The sequence below is a fragment of the Choloepus didactylus genome, chromosome 4, assembly GCF_015220235.1.
Source record: "Choloepus didactylus isolate mChoDid1 chromosome 4, mChoDid1.pri, whole genome shotgun sequence".
Classification (NCBI taxonomy): Eukaryota; Metazoa; Chordata; class Mammalia; order Pilosa; family Megalonychidae; genus Choloepus; species Choloepus didactylus.
In genome coordinates this window covers 78,713,376-78,728,293 of record NC_051310.1, presented here as the reverse complement: position 1 = coordinate 78,728,293, position 14,918 = coordinate 78,713,376, and the positions used below count along the sequence as shown (strand labels likewise).

Sequence of the window (14,918 nt, the reverse complement as noted above, 5' to 3'; positions counted from 1 at the left end):
ATTCTCTCCATCTTCCTGGGCTGTGTGTTTGGGGGCTCCTGCTGCATTCACTGGGCCACCAAAAGATGGAAAAGGTCCCAAGATTCCTGAATGACCAAGGCATGGCCCCCATCACCAGCGAGGAGACCTACAAGGAGCCCCCAACCATCAGCCCAGGTGGGGTTGACCAAGGGCTCCTTCAGAGGTTCAGAAGATGGCCCAAGGGAGAGGCAGAGGGGAAGGCTGGAAGCAGGAGGAAGGGGAAAATTCCTGAAAGGGGTGCCCTCCCTCGGGCCTCCAAGGTGAGTAGGATTTTGTAGAGAGTGGAATGGAGAATATTCAAGGCAAAGGCTTTGCTCAAACTTTGCTTATAAAAGGGGCACATGCACTTTCTCTCTCCCCTGCAGTGAGTTAGCCCATCTGCCAGCTCTCCAAGCCTTGGAATCCCGGAAAACCAGGATTTTTCCCCGTCTCTGAGCAGACCAACCACCACCACCACCACCCATTTTGCCATCTCAAATAATACATGCTGATGCTGAAAATGAAGACTTCCTGTAGTGGAAACCAAAAGGTCCCACTTCTGCAGATGACTCTTGGACACTGGCAAGCATGAAATCACTGGATAGGTATTTTGTTGTGTGTTTCTTTTTAACTGTATTTTTTTTTAAGTGGGGTGGGGGGCCAGAGGGTGGATGCACTAATCCCATCCAAGAAATACCTTGGCTTGGGCTCAACTAGCTGCAACTTGCAAAAATGATTTAATGTCATGTCCGACTGTTGCCTATTAAAGCAACGCAGTGCCTTAGAGGAGACGAGAATCAGCCCCGATACCGATGACTCAGACAAATGTAAAGACTCACGGCTCACTTTCCAAAGGAGCAATAAGAAACACGTCGCTCCATCTGCAGAGCCACCCGGACCTCTAATGAAAGTGTATAAATAACCTTTCCTTCCCAGATTATGATTCTACCACCCTCCGCTTCCCTTCCTGAGCCACATGTTTCTACACAGCAGCTGTGGGAGGGAAGGGAGCTCGTGGGAGAAGGAAGTCTTTCGGAAGGTGCAGCGGGGCTGCGTGGTAACCGCGTTGTAGAGTCAAATTGCTTCCCAGTAAACCCGAGTTTCCGATGCTCCCTGGTCAGGGCTGGTGGGGAGGATTTGGGGAGTGTGTGTGCACTGGGTGCATTGCATCCTGAGCTGTGTGGCTGTGCAGACCTTTCTGGTGGACAGTGATCGGGCACTCGGCCCACGGCAGATGTGCTGGTGTCTGGAGCCAGGACGGAGGGGGCCACGGAGGGCCTGAGAAACCTCGCAAGGTAACCACAGGCGGAAACCAGAAAAATGAAGCCCTTCTCGCCAGTTCCAGAAGACGGAGCTGACTTAAAATGCAGCTCCATTCCTTGAAGTGGGTTTGGCAGGCCCACGTGTTGAAAGGACAAAAGAAAAAAAAACCGTCATGTTTTACATCTGTCTGGCCTGTATATCTAGCTGAGTTCCCCACAGACCCTTTCACAGGCTGAATTGGTGTGTGGGAATAAGAAAAGGAATGTAGAGTTAAAATATGGGCCCAGAGTGAAAGAGGTCCTCATTTTAAAGTGTCGTTTCATGCATTTATGATGCTAAATCAGCCAACAGGTGGTAGTGAGCTGGTTCCTCTAAGAAGCTGCCAGAAATCTCACGGCAGTAGCCTCTTGGGTCGTTGCTTTGGAGGGTCACTGTACCCCTCACCCCAATAGAGGAAGAGGAAGAATATTCCAGAAACTCAGCTCCTCCACTTTCCTTGGTACTCTACTCTGCTCTTGGGCAAAGAGTAAAAACTCGCTCAAACCCAAACATGAATGGGGAGACCAGCTTTCATTGCCAGGTGGATGGGGAGTTTTTAACAAGTTTTAACAAGTCTTAAGCTAAATAAATCTCCTGCTAAGCAGATGAGGGAATTATATTTAGGACAGGCCCCAAACTGGACTCCTGTCAGTTTCTTGGAGGCTGCATGAGATTTCTTACCTCTGGGCTCTATGTACAGGCTACATCTGCTCACTGCTTAATTGACTTCCACTTTTTTTTTTCTGCTTAGAAGTGTCACTTTCCTGGGGTGGCCTTCTGTAATCAGGAGTGGTCCCTGTGAGAGAAGCCACTAGTTGCCGACCAATATTTATTCCCTCCTCCTTCTTTCCTAACGGGACCCTGTATTGTCAGAGGCAGCAATAAATCCAGCCACAAAACCACATTTCCCAGCTGTGCAGACATCTGTGGCCAACGAGACGTAAGCAGAGGACATTGGGGAGCTTCAGAGAAGGTTCTTCAAAAAAGGGATAATTAAGCCAGGAGGCAGACTTTTTTCTCTTTCCTCTTGGAATGTGGCCATGATGGCCAGCACTCCAGCTGCCATTTTGGGTCCAACAGGAGGATGGAAGTTACAGGTTAAGATGGCCGAGTGGAAAGAAAGACAGATGGTGTCAGGCTTTCTGACGAATGACTGAGGAGTGGTCATGCCATCCCTGGACTTCCATCTCCATACTTCTTTTAGGTGAAAATAAAATAAACATCTCTCTTCTTTTAGTGACTGTAGTTTCCAGTCTTTGTTATAAACCTAACTGACCACTCTCCTCTCTGGACTTTTCCTTACCATTTTCTTCCCACTTGCAATTTCTCAGCCTTTGTCTGTATTTTCCCCAGCTCTGTAAGAGCTGAGAGATCAGCAATGTGCCTGCTCTGTTCACCACTCGAGTCTTTCGATGCCCAACTTGGAGTCTAGTACATAGTAGCAGCCTCATAAATGATGTTAAACAAGATACCTCTGAAATACAGCTCTGCTTGTGAGTAGGCAGACTTGGAGCCCCTTTCGACAGATCTAAACAAGATTCCAGGATAGAGGAAGCCAAGGCCCACAAAAGGTCGGCATCTAGAATGATTTGGGCTCAAGTGGGGCAAGCCACCTATTTATATTTTTACAACAATAACTGCTATTTCTAAGCTCAACAGATGCTTTTTCCCATTCTCCAGGTGCTGTATAGGCAGCTGCCATTTGACAGTTTGCTACATGACAAACTGCCCCCAAACTCAGCAGTTTAAAATACCAGGCATTTTTATTATTTTTCACAATTCTAAGGGTTAATGGAGGCTCAGCTAGAGAGGGATCTTCAGCTGGTCTCGTTTGGAGCTCCTCATGCAGCTACAGAAAGATGGCGGCCGGGGCTGGAACATCCAAGATGGCTCCACTTCCTGCCTGGCGCCTCGGCAGCCATGGCTGGGAGGCTGGGCTCAGCTGAGACATTGGGACAACTGGGCATCTTTCTCCCTGGGGTCCCAGGGACTCTCCCTCTCCAATGCCTCTCCACATGGTCTTTCCTGAGGGACAAGTGGACCTCTTACGTGGTGGCTCAGGGCCACCGAAGTACAAAAGTGGTAGCTGCCTGGTCTTCTCGAGAGTTAGGCCCAGAACTGGCCCAGTCGCTTCTGCCTTGTTCTGTAGTTGAAGCAGCAGCTGGGCCAGCCTGTGTGGATGGGGACCATGTGAGGGTGTGAGCACAAAGAGGCAGGGCTGTGGGGGCCCTCTTTGGGGACTGGCTGCCACACCCCACGAGCAGCCACGATCATCCCTATTTCACAGGTGACGAGGAGGTATTAGTTCCCTGGGGCTGCTGTAACAAAGGAGCACAAACTGGGTGGCTTAAAGCAACACAAATTCATTCGTTCACAGCTCTGGAGACTGGAAGTCTGGAATCAGGGTGTTGGTCGAGGCATGCTCCTCTGAAACTTGTACAGACGATGCTCTCCTGGCCTCTTCCAGCTGCTGGTGGTTTGCTGCAGCACTGCAGTCTCAGGCTCCATAGCCACATGGCCTTCTCCCTCATCTGTCTGTCTCTCTGTCTGTGTGTCCAAATGTCCCTCTTCCTATAAGGACACCAGTCCTATTGGATTAGGGCTATCCTAATCCGATTTGACCTCATTTTAACTAATATCTTCAAAGACCCTTTTTCCAAATAAGGTTGCATTCATGCACCAGGGGTTAAAACTTGACCATGAGTTTGGGTGGGTGGCAGTGCATAATTCAACCCCTAACAGAGGCTGAGGCTGAGAGAGGCAAGAAGGATCTCCCGAGGTCACACACGCCACCGAGGGCAGGGTTGGTGCCCAGGCAGCTCCTCCAGCCCACCCAGCCTCAGACCAAGGTGTTGGAGGGCAGAACTCAGTCCAAAGTGCCCATTGTCGAGGGCTGCATGTGCCCTGAGTTTTGTACCTGCCGGTTACAGAAGAGAGGAGGCCCTGGGGAAAATGTTGCCAAGATGTTGCGTGACTTGACAGGGCAGCCAACACGAGGGGCAAGTCCACCCACAACCCCGTCCACCCACAACTGCTGGCTCTGTCTGTACACTCCCTCGCATTCTTTCAAGGGTTCTGCTCCGTGTCATTGACACAGATCCAAACTTATTCTACCCACTCCTTACCCACCTCACCCTCTCCTTCCTCAACCAGGAATTTCCCAACTGAATCTCTGCAGGTGCAACCGGAACCAGGGGTCCTGAGGAGGTGATGAAACTTGGGAGGGAGGAACTTGAAGGAGCCCCTCAAATAGGCCCCCACAAACTTGAGCCTTTGTCCACTGGACACCCTTTTTTTTTAATTTGTTGATGTTGAAATTTGTATGTATTTATTTAATTTTATTTTCACAAACACTTTCCTTCCCCTTCCCCACCTCCCCCAGTAACCTCTAATCTGCTTTCTATCTCTGCCAATTTGCTATTTCTAGACATCTCTTACATGCAACATCATATAATATTTGTCCTTAGGGGCCTCACTTATTTCACTGAGTATAGTGTTTTCCAGGTTCTTCCATGTTGCAGCCTGGCTCAGAACTTCTTTCTTTCTCATGGCTGGATGATCTTCCATGGTGTGCATGGACCCCATTTTGTTTCTCCATTCATCTGCGGATGGACACTTGGGTTGTGTTCACATTTAGGCTACTGCAAATAATCCTGTTGTAAACATCGGTGTACAAGGATCAGTGTGAGACCCTGTTTTCACTTTCTTCAGGTGTATACCTAAGAAGTGGGATTGCCCCTACATCTATTTTGCCAAATATGTGCTGGTTTGAATGTATTGCGTCCCCCAAATGCCATTATCTTTGTGGTCTTGTGGGACAGACCTTTTGGTGCTGGTTAGATTTGCTTGGAATGTGCCCCACCCAGCTGTGGGTGGTGACTCTGGTGGGATACTCCCATGGAGGCGTGACCCCACCCATTCAGGGTGGGCCTTGATCAGTGGAGCCATATAAAACATGCTGACTCAAAGAGACTGGACGGAGTGCAGCTGTGAGTGACGTTTTGAAGAGAAGCAAGCTTGCTAGAGAGGAACGTCCTGGGAGAAAGCCATTTTGAAACCAGAACTTTGGAGCAGACGCCAGCCACGTGCCTTCCCAGCTGACAGAGGTTTTCCGGACACTATTTGCCATCCTCCAGTGAAGGTACCTGATTACTGATGAGTTACCTTGGACACTTTATGGCCTTAAGACTGTAACTGTATAGCCAAATAAACCCCCTTTTTATAAAAGCCGATCCATCTCTGGTGTTTTGCATTCTGCAGCATTAGCAAACTAGGACAATTATTTTGGGGACACAGTTCTCAGAGAATGGGCCTAATAGCTCAGCCTTCAGGGTAGGGCAGGAGGGAGAACATAATCAGAGTGATGGCTTAAGGAAGTAACCTGTGATCGTCATAAAAACGTAGTTTGGGATTTGGTTTGTTTTCTTGTACAAGCCGGTACTTTCAACAGCAACTGGTGTTAGGGTTGAGCTTAAACTTTTTCATGCCACCAACAAAAACACAGTAATGCTATTGTTTTTTGCTGTACTTTTCCCCCCTACGAATGGGATTGTTTTTGTTGGATGGGAAAGTTACCAAAAATAAGCTCCTTCAATCACAAACCTTAACAGAAAGGAAGTTGCTAGAACATTTTCAGGATGAGACAGAACTGTAGATAAGTAGTAGCTGTTACAGATAATGGTACACTACACTCAAGTTTTTATTTGTATTTAATGCATAAAATAGAAAATAAATCCAGCAAACTTGAGGAGAAAGGGTCAGTTTTTCTATTGGTCTCTCTGAATAGAGTCTAAGCAGAAATAAGATATTATAGCCCATAGCTGGATGCTGGCTTTAAGGAAAGCAATAGTTAAAAAATATTTTCCCTCTTGAGAATCAGCATTGCAAATGCATTACGCCCTAAGTGACAGAGCCACAGGGCTTCCTAAGGGTAGGAAAGATGGAGGGAGGCAGGTTGGGAACTGGGGACAACTTTCTAAAGCACCTTGGAAAGGGAGCGCTGCTATTTGCTGACGGCTTTTATTTTGCAACCAACCCATAAGCAAGACACTACCTGTTAGTAGCTGAAGGCATGCCTATTTTCAGCTATGGAGTCTGGAGCCATTTGGTCTTGTCCCAAGGAGTCGTTTATCTTTAAAGCACCTGCTAAAAATGCCTTTCCTGTTTGCTGCTGGGGGACTAGGAGAAAGGGCAGATCCAAGGAGGACCATGTGCCTTTGCGACGTGTTCAGGGCCAAACCTCGCCAGTCCTTCAGCCCCAGCGCAGTGTGCAAAGGCCTTGCACAGCCGGGAAGCCAGGACTTACCGGTGCCTTCAGTACACTTGCGCCAGTGTTGCCTGCTTTTATTTTGCCAAAGTGGGGTGACAACACAGAAGCCCAAGCATTTATCCTTGGGTTTTTCCCCTTTTAAAAAAAATATTCCCCAGACCCAGGAATACCACTTCTCGCCTCTGTCCCTTTCTCTCCAGGTTGGTATAATATCTTGAATGGATCACTAATTATTCTACATGGACATAATTATTTTCCCATCTAAGTTACAAACTCCTTCAGAGTATATACCATGTCCTATGTTTCTGCAGCCATGGTACCTAGCTCATAAAATATTTTTTAACAGAGTTGGACAGTTAGTTCAGGAATGGCCTTCACTTGTGGAAACGAGCGTCTCCAGGTTAGGGAACCCAGTCACTCTTCTCCCCAACAAGGGGGGTGGGATGGGGTCCTAATGTTACTTTCTGGTCAAGGTCAGGGGCCTTTTGCTCAATATGGAATGGAATGGAATGGAATGGAATGGAAGGGAAGGGCAGAGAAATTCTTCCAGGAAACCTGAACACAAGCTGGAATAGAAATAACTATTGTCTCAAGTGGAAACTGAAGTATGAGGAATGAACAAGAAAAGTAAGGAATATAGCATAGTGCCATGTCGCCCTTTCGCTGAACCCCTTCCAACGGCCTCCCCACCCACTTTGAATCAATTCCACCCACCCTACATGGCATCAGGAGCCACCACATCCAGGGCCATTTTGCCTGCTCACCAGGACATGCAATAATCTTGTTTCTACCTCAGGGCCATGGCAATTGCATCTGCCTCTGCCTGGAAAATTTCTCCACCAGATCTTGGCATGAATGAGCTCTTCTCCTCTTGAGAAACTCCTTATGAGAGGCCTTCCTGACCAGACGGTCTAAAGTAGCATCCCATTTCTCCATCAAAACCTCCCTTTCTTTTGTCTTTACAGCACTTACCATCCCTTCTCTCTTTATTTGGGACCTTCTCTCTTATTCACACTGAGCTCCCAGTGCCTGACTTCCAGTAGGCAGTCAGTAAATATTTGCAGAATGAATGAATGAAGGAATGAATCTCATTGAGGGGAAGATGTTTGCACCAGCCCCTGTCTGTCATCACTGACCCAAGGCAGTTTGGTACCAGGTATCCCCAGTGACCCCCAAATTATTCAAAATACAAACAACCATTATTATATTTGGTGCATTCACCCACTGGGAGTTGGATAATTTATTACTGGGTCTGCAGTAGATGCATCAAGACGAATGCACTTTTTAAAACAAATTCAAACGTGGCCTTGGGTTGGTGCAATAAGAATGAGTGCTATTTGCTTTACTATCCATGCCTAGGACAGTTGGAGATGAAATAACATTTTCAGCAGTTAGCCTCACATTTTAGACCTGGAAGAGACCTTATAGATCATCAAAACCTATTTCTTTATTTACCAGGTAAATCCACTCTGGAATAGGAGGGCTAGAACCAAAGAGTTTGTTCCAGAACCGAGTTAATGGTGGTTGAGCCAGGACACGGTCTCCCATCCTGGGATGAGCTTCTTCCACACTGGGTGAAAATGCACGAGCTTTGGAATATGCCACCACACCCTCTTGGTTTGTCTCCTGCAAGAAGAAGTGAAGGTCATTCCGTGTCTACGCTAAAAAGAGAGACAGAGGAAAACCAGCTCTAACATATGACTCATGAAACAGGAGGGAGAGAAAACAGTCAGGGCAAGGCCCAGCTTTCAGGAGCCCCAAGCCAGAAAGGTTTCTAGAAGGAGCCAAGGAGATGCCTATAATGTTCGGGTGAAGCATAAATATAGGTGAGGGGCATTTGTGTGTGTGTGTCGGGTGGGGAGGGTGGTCCTGGAGTCAGTGAGAGAAGGGTCTGGAGCAGCTGAAAGCCCCTTCTGGAACAGATCAGGGAGAAGACCAATGAGCAGGTTTCAGAAGGGCACAGAAAATGCCCACCTTGGCCAGGTGGAGGAGCCTGTCCCCCTAGCAGGAGGGTCCCAGGCAACATCAAAGGGGCACCCACCATACACCAGGTAAGGACTGACCCTGTCACATCAGTGATCTTATCCAGGTTTCTCAACCTGTGGGGAAGTGCAGATGGGGAAACTGAGGCCAGGGGAGTTTAGATTTGGAGCTGGAGCCCTACCCAGTCTGTTTGCACCAACCCAAGGCCACATTTGAATTTGTTTTAAAAAGTGTATTAGTCTTGATGCATTCACTGCAGACCCAGTAATAAATTATCCAACTCCCAGTGGGTGAATGCACCAAATATAAACAAGTATAAATTATACTTGTTTATACTTTGGCATAAATAGAAATCTATTTCCTGTGGTCTCTTGGCAAATGCCCACCAGAGGGTCCCTGGCCTGGGCAAGGGGGCAGGAAGGGATGAGAGTCAGTGTGGGCACCTAGGGATGCCCCAGCTGGTGGGTGTCTGACCAGACCCCCAGGGGCAGGCAGGACGGGACTTCAGGAAGGTGCTTTTCTCAGCTGAAGTACGAGTTGGGCAGCGGCGGTATCTTCTTCTGTCTCATTGCCAATATGCTTGGTGTATCACATCTGCAAGATCATTCATCCTCAACACCCTCAACTCAACACCCACAAAGGTCAGGCCCAAGTTCTCCCTGGGCTGAGATTCGCACCCCAATCTGCCTGGCCTCCACACAGGTAGACCCTTTGGGCTCATTAAGAAGAGACAGAGCGTTTGTGGGCTGGCCTGGGCACACGTCACCCATTCTAGCATTGTATCCACGGCTTGACTGAAGTATGGGGCAACCAGCCTCAATAAACTTTTACAATGGCATTTCTCTGTAAGTTGGGGAATGCCACAAAGTTCAGTGGCAACTTCCTACTCAACTTTGTCCCCTGACATCTAGCGGTACACCACAGAAGTGCAAGGTGCAAGCAGGTACAAAGGCTGCTGCTTTATAGGATAAAAGAAGGGCCAAAGTTAATACTAGCTGAAGAATGCACGGGATTTAGAAGATGGACATTTAAGTTATTAAAGTCTATAATTCTATGTTTTACTGCTAGTATGTATGCTTACTTACTATCACTGGTGGGAAATACACTATATCCAATCCATTGTCCCTTAATTGATGTAAACTACATTTGATAATATAATGCAATACAATATAATACAATACAATATGACGTAAACTACATTTGATAATAATATATGATATAACACAATATAATACAATATAATTTAAAAAATAAAATATAATATAACTCAATGCTTGCACACATGTTCAATAATGAAAAGCATTATAAATTTGAAAATACTGCAGGTCATGAATGATTCCATTCCCCTGGGGATAGGGGTTACGTTTTAGGATTATCATAGTGCCATATAAAAAACTAGATGAAAATGTACATAAATATGTTTCCCATCTGTTATGCCTAAATATATGACAAGATGTGCTTTTTAGAGACTTTCTGGTTACAGGGAAAACTCGGGAGTGTTTCCTGAGTAGCTTTCACAACACAAAGGCACAACTACAAAAGGAACCCCAGACCATCTCATGAAAACACATATTTTAACCACTTCCCTACCCTGCCCGTCTCCACCCCACGGTTCAAGTAACAGTAAAAATTCAAGGGGAGATTCTTCAATAATTGATGTTCTTTGACAGCAAGTCCAGCCGAAGGGCAGGGAAAGCTTGAAACTGTGGGGCTCAGCAAGATGAATCCAGCAATGGCTCACCAAACTTGAACATACTCAAATTATTTTTCAAACACTTGGGGTTTGGCAAAATGCATCTTGTTAAGCCCCCTTTCCCGACATTTTTATACCCATGTGGATTTCAACGAAAATTTAATATGTATGTTTCTGATTCACTGAGGCTTCACTCAGCACAATTGTTTAGTGAGAGCCACTTGGTGTCCAAGGGTCTTCCGGAACTCTTTCTTTCACAAGCCCCTTTCAATGATTTTCTTTCTAACCAGGAAGTGTGTTTTGCCTGGAGTAAACTGAACTCAAACCCCCAAATGATTCAAGTTTGGTTCAAAGAGGCTTGGAAAGTTTGCAAACAACTTCTCATGTCACTGAGTATGCCCGGTGGCGGTATTGAGAAGAGTGGCATGTTACAGGCAAGATGCAGTGATTATATAGGGTGACATGTGGCATATGTCAAACAGAAAGTCTGGTGTCTTGCTGCTTGGATTGAAGGACAGCCGGTGCAAGCATTCTCCAGGTCTGAGTGGTCCCGGGACCTGTGCAACCACATCAGCCCTCTGAGTGCTGGCACTTTCCTCCATAGACTCAAAGGCACAGCACTGACAGCTTACCCATGTGAGCAGCTCAGAAAGGCACACCACCTGCCCAAAAGGGCCTTGGTTCCCAAGGGACTCTCATCCTTGGGTTGAACCTCACTACCCAACATAGGCCATGGAAGTCGTGGAGCCAGCATCATGCATCCCATCCCAGGGTGAGTTTTTTCCTTGATTTTTTATTCACTACAAAACTGAGCACGTGTTCAGAGCACTTAATTAAGGTCAAAATAACAGAGGTGGTGACAAGAAGTTTTTGTTATATTTTTTAATGTCCTGCCCTTTTTGTACAAAGATGACATAATTATGCCTCTTGAGTTTAGAAGTTTGTTTTTCTAGTCATGGTGATGGGGCAGGGTTTAAACAGCCAGCTGTATCACTTAGGATTAGGTTCAGTTGCACATTACAGAAAGCCCAAACAGCAGGCTTAAATAACAAGGGATTTTGTTTGCCCTCTGTTTACATGAGACGAAGCCAGGGAAGGAAATTTGGGGCTGAAAGGGTGGTCCAGAGTCAGCAGGGACCCAGACTCTTTCTATGTCTCTGTTTCAACTTCCTTACCATATACCTTCCATTCTCAGAGTTACTTCATAGTTGCAAGAAGGCTGCTGGAGCCCCAGTCCTCATGGCCATGTTCCAGGCAGCAGGAAGGAGAAAGAGAGGAAGGGTGACAGCATGTTTGCCTCTCAGCTGACTCTGCCTCGTTGAAAGAGCTTCTTTGGAAGTCCAAAGCAAAGACTTCTGCTTATATCTCAATAGCCACCTCTGTTTGAAAGAGAAGCTGGGAAATAAATTATATTTGAGACACATTGCTCTTTTCAATAATATGGGGTTCCCCTGGCAAGAAATAAGTGAAGAATTGGGTGGTCAACCAGCTGTCTCTACCTCGCACGCCATGCTTTTTCCTGGCCTTGCCACAACTCTCCAACTCTAGGAATTATTGGGGGAAGGCAGAGCCCGCAGGAAACACTGGGCAGCCGTGAACCATCTGGCCATGTGTGTGCGGCCTTGTCAAGACCCAATACACAAATAACTGGATTAACTGGATGTCTACCTCTTTGCTTTGATGTATTGAGTTCTCTATGTGCTTCTGCCTGGTCTGAATCTGATTTACCTCAGATGAAAACTGCATGTGGAAGATCTTCCCTCAGGGCCAGAAAGGACCAGGGGCTGAAGAAAAGCAGCTGAAAGAAGCAGTGGGGCAGCCACATTCTCTCTGCCTTTGTTGGATGTCCGTGGGCTCGTCTTCCTCAGGCTTGGGGTGTTTCTGCAGCAAAGCAGGTCCATCTATACGTAGCCTGAGGACAGAACAGTGCAGGAGCAGGGAGGTGCTGGACAGATCTGCACGTAGAGTGAGGCTGGCTGTTTCCCTATTCAAGTCAAGTCTGGGAAACTTTGGACCATTCACATGAAACACAGGTTGTCCTTTATTGATCCTGGCTGGGGAGGTAGTCACTGTGAAGTCAGTCTTCCCTCGCCTCAGGGGTGCCCATCACCCCCATTTTATAGTTGAGGAAATAGAGGTTAGGCCACCCGCCCTGAGTCACCCAAGAGCCCACATCAGAGCCGCAGGATGGGGCAAGCCTCACGGGCCTCCCTCACCTCAGAGAACCCCCTCACTTGACGAGCTCTCTGTGGACAGGCTCAGCACATCCAGGCCCCAGAGCCAGGCCTCAACTGCTGGACGCTGGGAGCAGCCTGTGGAGGGGCAGCTCCTACTGGGCCTTGGCCTGATCCTGCCATGACAGAGAGGGGAGTCCAGGAAGGTTAGCTGGCCCCAGGGACTAGGGGACCGTAGGCCCACACCAGGCCCAGGTTCCTCTCAGCTGGGCCTAGGTACCAAGCTTGGAATAAAGTGAAACAAAGTGGGGGCTCCATTTCTCATCATCATCAGCATTGTCAACATCATTAATGACATTTGCTACAGGCCTCAGCATCTCCCACATATATTTGTAGATTTAAAAATGGATTTAGTTTGAACTTTGGGTGTGTGTGCGTGGGGGGGGCGGGCCGGTGTATGTGGCTTCTATTCTTTGTCTTTTATTCATGCTTATTTTTTATTGAGTTTAATAAACAAACAAGCCCTCAAGATGAAATCTTTTGCACACAGATAATTTAGCATGCCAAGAAGCCAAGCAACAGGCAGCAGCAGTACCACAGAGCTGAATACAAGATCAAACTAATTTTTCACAATGACATTAGCAAGAGTAACCATCGCCCAGGGAGGGCTCCCACGAACCTGAGAAAAGCCAGGGAAATTTGCTGGTTTCCAAGAAGAAATGCCCACTGAGGGGAGCCAGTCTCCAGGGCTAATAGGTACAGGGCTTTACAGTTTAGAAAGCACACGTTCACACCTTGCTTGAACCTCCCCCAACACTGTAAAGTAGAAGTAAGATTATCTTGCAGAAAAGGAAACCGAAGCTCAAAGAGATCAAGTGAATAAGCCACAGGCGTGGAGCTAGGATGGAGGTCAAGGTTGTGGTAGAATGGGGCTAGGTCCTCCAACACCTTAGATGCTCAGACAGCCTCAGGCCACCCCAACACCCAGTGACCCACTGTGGGCAAGAATGAGTCCTTCCCCCTTCCCCAGCTCCTGTGGGATGCTACCACCCTTTTGCACCCCTCAAGCCTTTTGTACCATCACGGTGTTCCACGCTGCTGGACGAATTTGGGGCCACAGGACCCCTAGGCACTCACCTTGGTGAAAGCAAGATGCACTACTCACCGCCACACAGTTGCTTCCTCCACGGGCAGTGATTCTGGGGCAAGTATCCACATGCCTCTGTTTACTCACCTGTGAAATGGGGAGAAGAGCATCTTATCTTCATCCCTCCCTGTGAGCCAGGGGGCCTGCCGAGCAACCAGATGGTGGGGATCCAAGGCAGCTGACTGGTCTAGACAAGCCTGGAGCCAGGCACCGCCTCCTGCCCCACTCTCTGGGGCCTCCTCCCCTGACAAGGGCTAAGGCTGAGTGTCTCGCTCTGACCTCAAGCGCCTGGTATCACGTAGGTGTCAACAGGAGGAGCTGTAGGTGAGGGGGACAGAGTCACTGCAACAGCCCCCAAAGCGAGATGCCAGGGTTCCACGAGGGTGTCTGTGGGGTGAGGGGAGGTGGCCTCCGTTCCCACTTCAGAGCCAGGCAGGTGGCAGAGGCTGTCCAACTTTGAGCAAAGGGGCTTTGCTCTCTTACTCTCCAAGGGCAGAGTTCTAACCCCACCCCATTTATCCCACCATCAACCCAGCGACTATTTAATTAAACAACACAGTTCCCTCTAAAGCTTTTTTTTTTTCCTTTTAAATCCCTGACGTATGTTCAGCCCCAGGATCCCATATAAACACTTTAGATGGGAGTTCCATTTGAAAAGCTTTTCTAGGTGCAGCTTTTTGGTGCCTCACCAGCTTTGGGACCCTGACTGCAGGGAAAATCTGCTGCCAGGCCCCGCAGGTCCTCTCGCTCCCAGGCATCAGGACGCTGGGGCTCCGCGTCCAGCCAGGAGTGCTGGCGTGAAACATCTGCCCAGGTGTTTCCAGGAGACCCAAAAGGAGGTCATGGGGCAGGGCAGCATTGCTGCTGGGTGTCTCTCCCAAACCCCGAAGAGACACCCAGCAGCAATGCAGTGAGGACAGAGAAGACAGACATCCAAGCCCCCAGGAAAATAAGTAGTGCCCGCCTTCCCCCCAGTTGCCCATCACTTGGGCATTACTCACAAAAAGAGATGTCTTCCATTAAGGGGACTGAAGGGGCCGCTCCTTGCTGGGGATTAAACCACCCTTGTCGGGAGAGTTCATGCGCCAGGTCGTTGTTCCTGGGACCTGAGCCGGCTTGGGACCTGGGGCAAGTCCCTGGGTGGTGGTGGAGCCTGGGCAGTTGCTGGTTCGTGCCTCTGGGAATCTATGAGCAACCAATGCGCCAAGAGCCTCAAGTCTTAAAAACAATTAGCTGCCAAGATGGCATGCACTTTTTGTTGTTGTTGTTGCATTTTTAATTGCGGTATAATGTATGCATTTCCTAAATCAAAATAATTGCATTCCAGGGGCCCAGGCTTGGAGGGCGGTG

At 48.0% G+C, this 14,918-nt stretch overlaps 1 long non-coding RNA gene across 1 annotated transcript; it reads right to left on the bottom strand.

Moving 5' to 3' along the window:
• Positions 1-11,114: 11,114 nt before the first annotated feature.
• Positions 11,115-12,122, bottom strand: LOC119533506. Its single transcript, XR_005216641.1, has 2 exons — positions 11,976-12,122; positions 11,115-11,626 (listed from the first exon to the last, which is right to left on the bottom strand). It is a non-coding gene; the product is annotated as an uncharacterized LOC119533506 (long non-coding RNA).
• Positions 12,123-14,918: the final 2,796 nt, after the last annotated feature.